Source organism: Sus scrofa, chromosome 14 (genome assembly GCF_000003025.6).
Source record: "Sus scrofa isolate TJ Tabasco breed Duroc chromosome 14, Sscrofa11.1, whole genome shotgun sequence".
Lineage (NCBI taxonomy): Eukaryota > Metazoa > Chordata > Mammalia > Artiodactyla > Suidae > Sus > Sus scrofa.
Window position 1 is genome coordinate 16,153,117 of NC_010456.5, and position 15,475 is coordinate 16,168,591.

The window sequence follows — 15,475 nt, forward strand, 5'->3', positions numbered from 1 at the left end:
AAGGTTCTCAAAGGCAGGAACACAAAGGCCAGGATGCCTTCCCTCCCCAGTCATGTGCCTCATAAGGTTGTTGTTGTTGTTGTTGTCAACACAAGGAGAAAATTTTATTTCCCACAGGGAGCTCTTGGTTAAAGTTTCTCTATCTTGCTGTGACCCAGCTGGTTGAACTCAGCGATACTGTGGGAAACATTTGATATCCTTTTATAACCATTTGTCTAATGACCTCAAAGATATGAACTATTGCCATTTTTCGTCAACTGGCATTGGGTTTTGTCCATATGTATAGATTAAAGAAAAAATATGTTATACTCACGCTTTCCTGGAAACTTTGCTTCCTGGCTTTATTATTGCTTACACAAGTTTACTCAGTTTAGCAAAAATAGAATATTCTCAGTAGTAAATGAAAATACAATGAACTTGGCACTTTAACAAATATTGTGATGAAAGAAAATTAACCTGAAGTGAAATGACAGATCAGAAAATTACCATAAGATGAGAAAATCAGAATTCAAAAGTTGGGACTCCACATTGTTAAATGGGGGAGAAGTATGCATAACCCCTGTTATCCCCAGCTTCTAAATCCCTGTGTCCTCCACCCCTCCTTCCCTTCTGTTTGTTATCTTCTCTCTAATCATTGAGTTCCCACATCCCACTCTCCTGGAAGTCTTGAGCTAAAAAACGGGGAATTGCCCTCTGTCTCCCAGATCACTAACATTTCCAAGAGTCTGGTTGAAAGAGCCCTAAAGCTTAAGAAGTAGAAATTACGTATAAATTACATTTGTATCCAGAATTGCTTTGGGGTGGGGGCAGGGGGGTAGTGAGGGGTTTGGAGTTGGGAGGTAGTATTGTCACTGAAATGTTTACCAGCATGCTTGTGAAGAGTACTTTGCTAATGTCTTCCAAAGTCTTCAATCAATAAAGCAGGCACAACCACTGCAAATACAATACAAGACTAGGCTGATAAGGGAAAACATATACATGTATATATGTATAATCATAATATCCATATGCAGATAGATTTGTGTATGTGTATGCATATATGTACGTTTTTAACTACAAGAAAAATTTCTCAGTGGCATTAATGCACGGTGTACTCAAGATAAAATCATGAACAAATCACTAAGAATGTCTTAAAAAATGGAAATTGTGTTGACCACTATAAGCACAAAATTATAGATGTTGTCTGAGTAAATGAAGAGATGGGAGCTTCATGGGATTCCTTGGAGCATGTTCTGAATTTTGCAAACGGACGTTAGTTTGGAAAGAGTCAGTTCCACATGAACGAGCCCCAAATAGAAAATAATTAGGAGGGCTACACACGGTTACATAAAACTTCATAAACTCCTATACCAGGATAGTGTGGATTCGTGTTTTTAAATCTGATTGGGCTCCAGAATTAAGAGAGATTTTTCAAAATACACATTCCTAGTTTCTCCATCTCCCACCTCCAAAATTCTTATCCAGTGGGTCCAGAAAGTACTAGTATAGATTTTTTAACTTTGTTTTTTTTTTTTTAATTTTTTATGACTCAATGAAATTTTTTTTTTTTTTTTGTCTTTTTGCCTTTTCTGGGGCCACACTGGTGGCATGTGGAGGTTCCCAGGCTAGGGGTTGAATCGGAGCTGTAGCCACTGGCCTACGCCAGAGCCAAGGCAACTTGGGATCCGAGCCACTTCTGCAACCTACACCACAGCTCATGGCAACACCAGATCCTTAACCCGCTGAGCGAGGTCAGGGATCGAACCCGCAAATGCATGGTTCCTAGTCAGATTTGTTAACCACTGAGCCACAACGGGAACTCCTCAATGAATTTTATTACGTTTATAGTTGTACAAATCACCACAACCAATTTTATAGCATTTCCAATTTTTTTTTTTTTAAATCAAGGTCTTTCTTGGTGTTCCTCACCTATGGTCAGGCTTGGGAAACACTGAACTAGGGATATTTTCAAGACCTTGTATTTTTTGTGGTTGTTTTCTTAGCACCTTTTCTGCTCTTTTAACACTTCCATCATGTGCCTTGTATAGTAATTATTTTTCTACGTCATATTTCCCTACTGCGTGTATATTCTCTGAGGATAGAGCTGGCTATTTCTAATTATTGCACGCCATACAGTTACTCACAGTTTTTAGCATATGTAGGTATTTTTTAAAAAAAGATGAATCGAATTCCCTCTGTCATTCATTTTGGTGCGTCTTGGTATTTTCCACTCACTTATGGCTTGACCCCAATCCCTGAATTCAGAATAGTATTCAGCTGGTTTTCAGAGATGCCAAACCAGGATAAAGTTAAGGGCAAAGTGAGTTGTTTGCCCAACCACTGCTTGGAGAATTTGCTCCCAAAGAAACAACAAAGCCTCACTGGACCATGTTTTAATATCGTGGTGACTGATTTGTTTCCTTTCAAACGAAAATAAAAAGTTTGGGAAAATCTGAATATACTTACGGAAACAGAGTATTTGAAAATGAGGATCTTAAAAAGCAAAGGATGTGCGGTCAGGAAGCTCAAAAAACATGCAGGTAAATTCCTCCTGGGCCCCATGAATCAATCACTCTCTCTCTCTCTCTCTCACACACACACACACAAAGTTCAAATCTAAACGATTTTTGGAAATACAATTAATATACTCTCCTTTGAACAACAACAAAAAGTTTGTTGCTGTTTTATAACACAAACATTCTGTAGCCAAAAGCATGTTGATACATTTTTGTTATCTGTATAACTGTCATCTAAAAGTAGTAAATAAAGTCATATTAGAATGCCAAAATTACTGACAAAATATTGTCACTTCAGAAATATAATTCTTCCATTTTTATAAATTACTTTGTAAATCTCCTTGTTATACAAATGAAAAAATACATGGAAAAATATTTCACTTTTAACATCACATGTTTAAAAAGATTTCATGGTAAATATAAGCAAACCATGTTCCATCAACATCCTTGGGGAAAATGTAAAATGTAGCAGAATTGTAGCTCTAACTTTGAGTAATTGTGCAATTAGGGTAAAATAGAGAAATAAAAATTAAGCATGCCAAATCACATAGCATAGTCAAGATTGAAATAGCTGAAGTAGTATTGCAATATTGCCACAGTCTGCCTTAATTTTACAAAACAGAGAGGTAGACTAATCACATGAGTGAGTGATTCTAATAAACACTGTTATATTTTTTTTTCAGTTTAAAACACAATATAAAAGTTATGGGGGAGGGGAGGAAAGTGGTAATTTTAAACATGCTTTCCCCCAACTCCAGTCTGGTTTAGGAAATGTAGCATTTCTTTGATTTTTAATTGATCCTGCATTACTTGTGAATGTGACCACATGACTATAGTTTATGCTATTATGTTGTCAGGCTTCTGATAATGGGAAGGAATGTTTGTTTAGACTGTGTAGCTCCTCACTTTAATTCACTCTGGCTCCAGGGTGACATGTTAAAACTGCTATCAATGGAAAATCCAAATTTCCCAGAAAGACTTAAAACAACAGCAACCCCTGTGAACCAAAATTATCTCCTATTGAGGCTAATTACCTTAGTACACTTAGGAAAGTACCGCTGTAAGAAATCTGTTGCCCTGGAGTCTCTCCTCTTCCGTAAAGTGCTTTTCCTTGATATGAAGTCATATATTTGCTGATTATTCTACGGCATCTTTTAGTATCGTTCTAGGTGTGAGGAGAAACACACAAAAATTGAAATGATGCATTATGCCATAAACCAGCATATTACATAATGTATGCAACTTTCCCATGGCTGTAAAACCTGTGCTTAGGGACATGACCCCCACTAGGGTAGGAGTTTTAAAGGGAAAAATTTGGGAAGACTTAAGATATAGGGGAAAAAATTGGAGTCAATAAATTTAAAAATTTACTAATATTTTACTTACCTAGGGCAAATAACTTATAAAATTTAACAAATAAGCAAGATGGGTTTTTCTTCTCTTTTGCTACTATTTTGTGCATGCCATTATTTGATCCTTTAAAAGAACCAGTTCTCCAAGTACATCATTTAATGTATAAATTGATAGTTATACTCTATTTGTCATTTACAAAAACAATCAGACAAGGAAAGGTAGAGACCCAGCATTATTCTCAATTTCAACAAGATAGTTCTTGAATACTCTGCAAAATTACATTGTTTACTTGAAGTTGGGTGAAATTGAGTGTAATCGAAATCAACTTTGAACAGATATGGAAACCAATGATTTCTGGATCCTAGACAGAAACATTTTTACTTTTCATTTATCATACTTACTGCCAATGAATTGTAAATTGGGCAGTCTACCCAATACGCCCATCCATAGCTCAAGTACAGTACCTAAAGCTACAATATAGGGGCAATATTATTTATTTGTTAGGGTTTGACTAGTCCATTTTGCTGTCTACACTACAATTATAGTAGTTGAGTAATTAATAGTCATTCTATAATTATTCAATCTTCACTCCCTTTTCCTATATTCAAAATACTATTAATTTTTATCCATGCAGCCCTTGTGACATTATTTGACCTACCCAAGTGTAAATGAGATTGTAGGCACATCTCCAAATGTGAGAACTCAGGCATGAATCATATATAGACCCAGTGTATGCACATCTTATTTTTCTTTAGCTTGTCATTGTAACGGAATCACAAAATTTAATTATCTTTCAGAGAATTCACTGACGCTAGTTTGAGGAAAAAAGTCTAACACAGGGGCTCGAAGAATGATGGCTATTCAAGGTCTTTGGTTTACAATACTTCACTTGAAATTTTTATGATGTGAATTTTTTATTACTTCTATTCTAATGACCTATGTCAGCTTCCAGTCTGCTTTTGGCACTGAATTTGTGTAATCAAGTAAAAACTAATAAATCAGTTATGGGAAGAGGAAGTGAAATTGTGGCCATGTTTCCCAAGCATTTCTAAGATGAAATTGAAGTATTTAGAATGAATTAATGGAAGTAATATGTCTGTAGCAGACACTATGGGTAGAAATATGAAATACTAATAATATAACAGCAGAAATAATCACCCTCCACCAAAAGTAGAGTCAGCCTGTGAAAGCAAAGTTCCTAAATTGTTCACCTTACGTCTTTCATATACTTTCTTTCGATATAAAAAAGCAGAATCGCCCTCTGCTGTAAACACATGGATTTCAATTGAGCATTTTTATTTTCAGTAATATAGCTGTTTTGAAACTGTCGACAAGGTGAAAACTGAAAAGCGAAACAAGACAAACTGGCAGTTACTTCTAGGAACATCATCTGAGAAAATATCTTATACGTGTTTTATACCAGATTATATGTATGTGGAAAGGCTATCCAAGCTTTTAAATCTACTTGATAAGCCCCAGAAGCCCCCAAACAAAATATCCACTCATCAACTACACCTCTCTGATTATGGGATCTCTGTCACTAATATTATTGGACTCTAACTCACACACACAGTAACTAAAGCATCATATTTTACACTCTCTTCTAGTTCTTTAGGTAATTTCTTGAAGTTGCTTGGCCAAAACTATACAAAGAGATGATACTTCTGTCAAAAATAATTTATCCAGAGTATTATTTCTCTGATTAACAAGGTCTGTGCCATGCATGATAGTTTTCAAAGAAAATTAAATTTTTTCTGCAAAGATGAAGAACTGTTGTTTAGAGATACAACGACTTCAATTTCCTTTTTAAAAAGTGAAACTACATTTCTCACAGTTTGCTTTTAAAGAAACCCTATTTTCCATAGATTTGCATTAAAAGATGAACAACTCCTTCAGCCTCCTCCTGCCTCATCACTATTCTGTACAGCAGAGAAAGTGTCTGAAAGAAGAAAGGAGGAATATAATTCAAACTCTTTTGTGTAGAATTGTGAAAAAATTTTCCTACTGAAGTTAGTAGATTTACAAAGTTTTGGGTTTACGGCAAAGTGATTCTTTTTCAGATTCCTTTCCCTTATAGGTTATTACATCGTATTGAATGTTGTTCCCTGTGCTATACAGTAGGTCTTTGTTGTTTATCTATTTTATGTAAAATAGTGTGTTTCTGTTAATCCCCAATTCACAATTTATCCCTCCCCGCTCTCAGTATGTGTGAGAATTTAAATTCAAGATATAACCTTTTTTTGTGCAAAAAGAACATTATTATTCATCCAAGAGTATGAATCTGGAAATATGAAAACTATATCAGTCATGGCAGGAGAAGACAAATATAAATGCCCTCTAATTTCTGACTCAAAACCCTCATGTTTTACAATTCTACAAACATCATTCCCACAGTGAGGAAGGAATATGGACAGGATGGCAAAGCATCCAACAGGGAAACCTCCTGCATCCTACAGCTGCATTCTGCTACCGGGAAGAGCCATTGGTAACATGAGTTCAATAGGGCTACCAGGAGTGTCCCCACCTAAAAACGTAACACTATATGTCCCAACATACCTGTGGCCTTTTCCCATCTCTTTTATTCTTCTCCCCAAAGAATTAAAAGCTGACAACATTGGTGGAACGAAAAAAGGAAGCCAGAGACAGGAAAAGTAGAACATTGGGAAGTTACCAGGATTTTCTTCTTTATGAATTTTTTCTCCAGCTTGTCCCAGATGTGAATTTCAGAGGCTGTGAATCACAGTCATTTAAGACACAATGAGCAGGTTAATTATTTGACTGGCAGGAGGACAAGGGGGAGGACTGTTCCCTTGATTCTCATGAGTAAAAAACACTAGGCACAGTGCCTGGATAAGAATAATGTGATTTGGAGTTCCCGTCGTGGCGCAGTGGTTAACGAATCTGACTAGGAACCATGAGGTTGCGGGTTCGGTCCCTGCCCTTGCTCAGTGGGTTGACGATCCGGCGTTGCCCTGAGCTGTGGTGTAGGTTGCAGACGCGGCTCGGATCCCGCGTTGCTGTGGCTCTGGCGTAGGCCGATGGCTACAGCTCCGATTCAACCCCTAGCCTGGGAACCTCCATATGCCGCGGGAGCGGCCCAAGAAATAGCAACAACAACAACAACAAAAGACAAAAAAGACACACACACACACAAAAAAAAGAATAATGTGATTAATTGTCAAAACTCTCACACAAGACCACAGTGATCTCCTTTTTGCACTGAATTTCAGGAATATAGAAATGGTCCGTTTAAGAAACTAGCCAAAATCCATTAGTGTGTGATGCAAAAACCAAGTTCTCAAACACATCTATTCTCTTCTCCAATAACTCAAATCCTAGAATTCAACCTGGCACATGGTAAGCATAAGTGAACAAAAGAAGGAAATATTTTTGTAAATTATCATAAATGTTAATTTGGAAAAAAAAAAGCATATAAAATGTTTAAATCCGCTTTAAAACCAGACAAGTGGGATAGTCTTTGCAGCTGCCAAGAAGGTAACTGGATTAGATATTCTATAAGCTGGTTCTGAAGGCCATCGTGATTCAGAGCCTCATCCTGTTGCAATCGAGAGGTTTAAATGCAAACTCAAGATTCATTACAGGACAGGAGTTCCCGTCGTGGCACAGCAGAAACAAATCCGACTAGGAACCATGAGGTTGCAGGTTCGATCTCTGGCCTCACTCAGTGGGTTAAGGATCTGGTGCTGCTGTGAGCTGTGATGCAGATCTCAGACACAGCTCGGATCCCACACTGTTGTGGTTGTGACAAAGGCTGGCAGCTGCAGTTCTGATTGGACCCCTAGCCGGGAACCTCCATATGCCACAGGTTTGGCACTAAAAAAAAAAAAGATCCAGTGCCAGCACAGGGAACTGTATCCAATCTCTTGGGATAGAACATGATAGAGGATAGTACGAGAAAAAGAATGTATATGTATGTATGACTGGGTCATGATGCTGTACAGCAGAAATTGACACAACACTGTAAATCAATTATACTCTAATAAAAAATAAAGAAAAAATAAAAGGGCATGTCATTTTAAAGGGGTTCAATTCATAGGTGTAATTTATTTTTTAAAAGATGAAAATGGATGAGCCACACTAGGAGTTTAAAATAGACGTTTGAAAGCACAGGAGAGTTCTTTCTTCACCACTTATTTACAGGGGAGTTAGAAAGAAATACCTTGAGATTTGCTTGAGAAAATGTTTAAAGCCACAGGCTGTGCGTTGAGGGGGGGTGGTGATGTAGAGGAAAGACTTGTGGACAAATTACGAGGCTTTCCCAGCCCAAGGGCCACTTATTAAGAGTTTATGATCTGCCCACCAAGTGGCCAGATACAGTCCCTACAACCTTCCCCACACACTTGGTTATTGGCATTTTGACACCTTTTTTTTGCACAGCAAGGGGCATTCCTGACACTATCAGTGTAATATACCTGTTTCAGATCACAAACATTACTCATTAACCTTAGGGCAAATATCTAACATAATCAAATGTCCTTTTGCCACCTAATTCAAATCAACAGGGGATAGAATAGGGAGAAAAAGCTAATATGAACAATACATGGACAAATGCTTGAGAATTTTTTTAAAGGGTTTTTCTGTTTTCAGAATCCACAATCTGTCACCGTGGCCAGGTTACTATTTTGCAAACCGTGTGCTAAAAAGTGTTCAGAATGTGGATGCTGTGATTTAGGGGAATTACACTCTTTAGCAGAATGACTTTTATTAGTCTTTTCCTTCAAGAAGAAAATATTTATGACCTCAAATAGGACAGAAAATTTTTCAGGAATTAATCATCCCTTTTTCATCTCTTTTATCTGACTTCCCCAATGTTGCCTCTTACAATCAAGTCCAAACATAATGTTTTCTAAGGAGTTCCCATTGTGGCTCAGTGGTAACAAACTCGACTCATATCTGTGAGGACTCGGGTTCAATCCCTGGCCTCGCTCAGTGGGTTAAGGATCTGGCATTGCTGTTGGCTATGGTGTAGGTCACAGATGCGGCTCAGATCCCGAGTTGCTGTGGCTGTGGTGTAGGCCGGCAGCTACAGCTCCGATTAGACCCTTAGCCTAGGAACTTCCACATGCCACAGGTGTGGCCCTAAAAAGACAAAGAGGAAGAAAAAAAATTTTTTTCTAAATTGGTCACACCATTCTTCCCTCTAAAACCTGTGTCTCCCATCTTCATATTTTTCAGTTAACTGGATTTGGCAATAGTTACCTGAAAAGTTTAGGGGACAAGGCTATTCCCACCCAGCTTGTCTCATTCACCCAACTTCTTAATCACCAGGACAAGCACTGTGGTACCTCACTCGCTTTACCCTATTCCCTGTTCTGCTGATGGTGCTCATTATGCCTAATCATGTCCCTTCTTGGTAAAACAGTACCTATTCTAAGACATAGAGTGATCAGAATTACTAATACTATTAAATTTAAAAATTCTAAAACACGATTGTATCATTATGTTGTCCTTAAAAATGACTCTTCACTTTTAATCATTTAAGATGAAAAAAGTGACCTGGACATTTCAACAAAGCTGGCCCCCCAAGATGTTTATGGAATTCAGTTTAGATGAAAGTTCTCACCTGTTCTTCCCAGCATTCTTCAGGACTTGAATTATGTTTAAAGAGCAACTTTCATGATGCAAATGCTTGTGGGACAAGTAGACTGATGTCTTTGCGGAGAAGATAAACAGAAAAGAGGAAGTTGTGGCCCGAATGCAGGCATAATTTTCTTATTTCAAAATTTCAATTATTAATGAGGCATCTTGTTTGGGGGGGTCTTCAGAGATTCCATTCATTATGTTCATTATATATTATATACAGTAAGGTTGTGTCAGTGTTGCTGGAATCAACCACAATTCTAAACGACAGTTCTTTCTCCTTTCAAATGAGATGTTAAGATGCGGTAGCCAGTCCCTTCCACAGATGTGGAGTGAAAAGGAAAGAAATGGATGAGCCCAGGAAATTCTAAGGAAACACAGGAAAAAAAGAAAAGAAAAATTTTTTAAAAAGCCACATGCATCTCATATTCTCCACCTGCTCCCTGTGGGGAGTTTGCTCCTGGGTTTAGGAGTTTCCTCACCTGTACTGAACACAGGTCCAAGAACAGGTTCATTTGTTGGCAATCATCCACCTTCCCGGCCCCACCCAGGGGCCTGTGGAAACTGCTGGGTGACATCCAGGCCATTTTATAGGTAACGTTTAGAGCAGCCCAAAGAGTCTGAATATCCAGGTTTCCCCTGCCTAACCAGAGAGAGCCACCAAACCTATCTTGCCCTGGTCGTGTTTCAGAGTGGCGCAAGGCCATCTAAAGGGGATCTATCTCCAGAAGTTTCAGCTGGAAACAGGAAACTTCTATTTTGTCTATACCCCAATTCCCATCAAGGACTTTTGAGAGACTAATTCTAGACAAAATAAATTAACTATAGTTTTTTCTGCATATCTAAATTGTAGCATGGGTAAATTTGTGTAAAGTTATAGTATTAATAAATCCAATGCAACAGTAATGGGGCTTGGTCTTTGGATGGAGGCCAGAAGCATCACTGGACTTTCCCCCAAAGGCCATCCCCACTCCCACGTGGAATCCAGGTGGTTCACACATTCTCCTTGGAGGTAATTAATTTCCTCTGGCTACCGCTCATGGAACGTATCTTCACTCAACCACCTCAGCCATGATGGGTTATTAATGTTACTCATCAACTAGTGTAGACCCTCCTGGTAAGTGGTGTTATCTCCTTATCAAGCCCAAGTGTAGGGCTGGGGATTGGGAATGCCATCCCACTCTCCCAGCCAGCCCTGCAGCCAGAGTGTGCCCCTGGGGTAGATCACAGGGCTTTCCTCTGCCCTTATAGCCTGTTAAGAAAAATCCCAAAGGCTTCACAGTTGCCTTCTCCCTCCTTGATTATTATTCCTGGAAGGGTGATCTCATTCTTTTAGTTTCCTAATTTCCCTCCCTCGAAGAGCTTGTGATAAGTTTTCCCCAGGCTGGGTTGGGGGATATCTGAGTAGACCCTAAAAGCACTCACCCAAAAGTAAAATGCCCTCTCAGTCTTCCACTCAATCAGCAGCCCCAGGAAAGACCTCAGGCATCTGACTGTTTCTTATTTCTGCATGAGTGTCTTGTCTAGCTGAGCACTACTCCTGGAAAGCTTTTTGTATTATCTTTTCAGAGTCTTAATGCCTGTACCTGTGTTCTGATCTTTCATTCCCAAATCCTCTGTGATAATATTCTTAGTGGTTCTTCTGGTCTCATAAAATGAGACCTCTGGGAGTTCCCTTCGCGGATCAGTGGTTAATGAGCCTGACTAGGATAATGTGGACACGGGTTCAATCCCTGACCTCACTCAGTGGGTTAAGGATCCGGTGTTGCACTGAGCTGTGGCATAGGTCACAGACTCAGCTGAGATCCTGGTGTTGCTGTGGCTGTGGCATAGGCTGCCAGCTGCAGCTGTGATTCAACTCTGGCCTGGGAACCTCCATGTGCCCCGGGCAAGGCCCTAAAAAAAAAAAAAAAAAAAAAAAAAAAATAGAGACCTCTTTTTCCACCTCACCCTTACTCCCATATTTTCAGCACAAACTATATAATAAACACTGCCCCAGGCATTAGGTTTTCATCTTTAACCTGAGTGGGAGGCAAACTCAGAACACTAGAACTCACAAAGGTAATATTAGAATCACAAATTCTCTCCCAATCCAGTGACCATGGGACTCTTAAAGTAAATCTGCCAATATTTCTTCGCTTATAGAAATCAGAATAGGGTTTCCCATTGTGACTCAGCTAGTTAAGAATACGACTAGTATCCATGAGGATGTGGGTTCCATCCTTGACCTCACTCAGTGCATTAGGGATGCAGCTTTGCTGCAAGCTGTGGCATAGGTCATGGATGCGGCTCAGATTAGCAACGCATGTTACTGTTACTGTGGTGTAGGCCAGCAGCTGCAGCTCTGATTCAACCCCTAGCCTGGGAACTTCCATATGCTGCAGATATGGCCCTAAAAAGGGAAAAAAAAAAAAATTAGCATAATCACCCCAACTGCCTCCCAAATCCTGCACAAAACTGCTAACGATTCACCAAACTTGTACAATTTCTGAGCTAAGGCTGTAAGTAGGGATTCTCCAAGCACGTCCACCATGCCTCCTTTTTATATGCAGCTTATGTTCGGAAACACCAAGCCACAGACGAAGGGTGAACTGTGTATGACATCTATTGCCTCCTGGATTATCAACTAATGGTAGCATCGTTGATAGAACAAAATGAATTTCACTTAAGGGATCAGAGACAAGTGGAACTGAGGTCTGGTTGGTGAAAAATGCCTGCTTTATCAGCTAAAGTACTCAGCTCCAACTCCCCTGCTCTTCAAGTGCAATGCCATCTAAGTGATGTACTGCTGGGTGTTGGCCTTTCACTGCAGGCCTACCCATGCTGTCATAATTAAAAATCTCTGAGGGACCTAAAAGCTGTTAATGGCCATCCAGATGCTCACTAAATGAAATACACCCACTAAAATGGATCTTTGGAAATCACTCAATTTATAAAACACTAGATGGGACATGGTTATCACATCTAGAGATTGGAAAGATGAACTTTGGGAAGATAATTTTCCATGATGAACACACTCAAGGTTCCTACTATGGATTTCTACTTTTAGATAAGTCAATCTGTGAAGTCGGATTATGCTTTAAAATAAAAAGTTGAGACATTCATATTTATAACCTTTACCCTTGAAAAGGATCTTTTAAAAAAAAAAGATTCATTTTGACATGCAATGGCATGATTTGAAATCAGCTATAGTGTTCAGTTGTCACAGTCTATAATTTTAATGCCTTATGTTCACATGCTTTCTAATTTATGGACCTGGATGCCAAAGTGGAGGTCAGAAATGAACTTAACCAGCCTGCCATGCAATAGGGAGCTAGTAGGCTCTGCCATTCAGACACATCAGTGAAAGTCTTAGATTTAAGAAAGAATGAGATGGGAAGTTTCAGTTGTGGCTCAGCAGATTAAGGAGCCAACATTGTCTCTGTGAGGATGTGGATTTGATCCCTGCCTCTCTCATTGGGTTAAGAATCCAGCAGTGCCTCAAGCTTTGGTATAGGTCACAGGAATAGCTTGGATTAGACCCCTAGCCCAGAAACTTCCATATGCTGCAGGTACAGCCATTTACAAAAATGAAGGGGGGAAAAAAGTGAGATGGGATAACAGATCTAGGGGTTCCATGTCAAAGGATAACTTTGGAACAAGTGTCTTCCCCTTAATTATAGCCTTTGCTTTTGTAGACTTGATGGATGACTTCAAGGAAGTTAGTGATAACTTTTTGGCTTAACTTCACTTATTTAGGGAATCAGGAAGATCCATTTCTTTCATGTTTCTGAAAGCCCTAAAAAAATTCCCTAAAGTGGTTCTTGCAAATAAATATTTCATAATTTTATAAATGTTGGGGAAAATACAGTTTTAAAAAATAAGCAGGTGTTCATTTGGATTAACCTCATAAAGAATAAGAGAAGCGAATAAATTTGTGGCTTATATATATTTATAAATCTTTTACCTTAGAAGGTCAAATTCTATCTCATTTCTTACCTGCTGACAGCCTCAATTTTGCTCCAAATTTAAAAATTGTTAGACTCAACATTTATTCTCTGTTAAACCGAAAATTCCCCAGAAGAAAATGTGGAAGGTCTATATGTTTATAGTCAAGCTATAGTTTTATTATAAAATGAGGCAACAGTACACTGTAATGCACATAGTAATCATGATAAACATCCAGTTACCATTTAACTTTTGGGGGAATGTGTTCTGCATAGAACAATAGAAGCTCTTCACCAATCTCTCTTTTGCTGATTTGCTGGATTAACTAATGCCTTTGCTACCAAAACAACACAGTGACCACTGCTGGGAGCCCCCTGAAAGCTCACATCCCACCTGGGAGCTTTCATTTGCACAATTGTGAATATCTGTTGAGTCATATTTAATAATACTGTGACAGAAATGATCGCTGTTGAATGTGGTGTAGGTGAGACAACTTTGAGAGACTGGGTGGGGGGGAATCAAAATGTAGGTGAATTTTTTTTTTTTTTTCCCACTGTACAGCAAGGGGGTCAGGTCATCCTTAGATGTATACATTGCAGTTACAGTTTTTTCCCCCACCCTTTCTTCTGTTGCGACATGAGTATCTAGACATAGTTCTCAATGCTATTCAGCAGGATCTCCTTATAAATCTATTCTAGGTTGTGTCTGATAAGCCCAAGCTCCCGATCCCTCCCACTCCCTCCCCCTCCCATCAGGCAACCACAAGTCTCTTCTCCAAGTCCATGATTGATTTTCTTTTCTGAGGAGATGTTCATTTGTGCTGGATATTAGATTCCAGTTATAAGTGATATCATATGGTATTTGTCTTTGTCTTTCTGGCTCATTTCACTCAGGATGAGAGTCTCTAGTTCCATCCATGTTGCTGCAAATGGCATTATGTCATCCTTTTTTATGGCTGAGTAGTATTCCATTGTGTATATATACCACCTCTTCCGAATCCAATCATCTGTCGATGGACATTTGGATTGTTTCCATGTCCTGGCTATTGTGAATAGGGCTGCAATGAACATGCGGGTGCATGTGTCTCTTTTAAGTAGAGCTTTGTCCGGATAGATGCCCAAGAGTGGGATTGCAGGGTCATATGGAAGTTCTATGTATAGATTTCTAAGGTATCTCCAAACTGTTCTCCATAGTGGCTGTACCAGTTTACATTCCCACCAACAGTGCAGGAGGGTTCCAAAATGTAGGTGAATTTTTTGATCATATTGTTTGGAACTGTCTTTAATTCACCTGGGAAAAAAACCCCAACAATCTGGAATTTTAATGCCCTAAGGATGTTTTATACAAGAAAGATGATTTAGAATCCAATGAACATATCCATCTAAGAAAAGGCTTGGAATTGCATCAAATATTAGTAAGTGCATGAAGATTTATGCAAAAGAATTTTCAAAATAACCAAAATGTTCAAACCATACATATATTTCACTTCCTAGTGATTCCTTTCTTCAGCTGACTCAGTTATGCAACCAAACACCAGTACCAGTTGGGTCAGATGAAAGGATTCTCCTGTAAAATCAAACAATCTGCAAAACCATTTTTTCCAAGTCAAACATTTATCACTGTGAAGACCTCATAGCTTCAATGGGTCTTCTAAAACTATCCCCCCCTCCCCCTGCTTGTATATGTACTATTATCATCTTGAACCAGATTTTATCACTGCAAGCTTAAACTGTGCCAATTATCCTCCAAACTGTATCATCATTTACAGTTTCTTTTGGTCCCACAATAATTTTAAATCCCTCCATCGTTATGATAATAATGATAGATTCTGCCTCCTCCCAGGCTTTTCACATCCATCCTTGGGGGCTTGGTTAATTAACCCCCTCCTTCAGGAGGCTTTTCCATAAATGAGGACTAACCTCGTTGTCTTCACCCCTATTTGTCTGTCCCATGTTGTTTTATAGAGTGACGTGGTTATTGAAGGTGTGGGTTGTATGTTTTTCTCTCACCAATTAAATCCCCCTCTTTGAAGATGGGAATCATTTTTCCAGTGACTGTCCTAATGAACTCACTGTGTGTACTGAGTCCTTAATATTCTG

The 15,475-nt window shown here is 38.9% G+C and overlaps 1 long non-coding RNA gene across 2 annotated transcripts in view; it reads right to left on the bottom strand.

Annotated features, from left to right (window-relative positions):
* LOC102163133 overlaps window positions 1-15,475 on the bottom strand; it is a 41,909-nt gene that overhangs the window by 4,057 nt on the left and 22,377 nt on the right. Inside the window, exons 2-5 of one of the 2 annotated variants that reach the window (XR_002338585.1) lie at window positions 9,433-9,816; window positions 6,405-6,578; window positions 3,530-3,660; window positions 325-933 (exon numbers count right to left, since the gene is read on the bottom strand). This is a non-coding gene — a long non-coding RNA (uncharacterized LOC102163133). Of the gene's footprint in view, window positions 1-324; window positions 934-3,529; window positions 3,661-6,404; window positions 6,579-9,432; window positions 9,817-15,475 lie in introns of those variants that run through there. The other variant, XR_002338586.1, reaches the window with a different exon arrangement.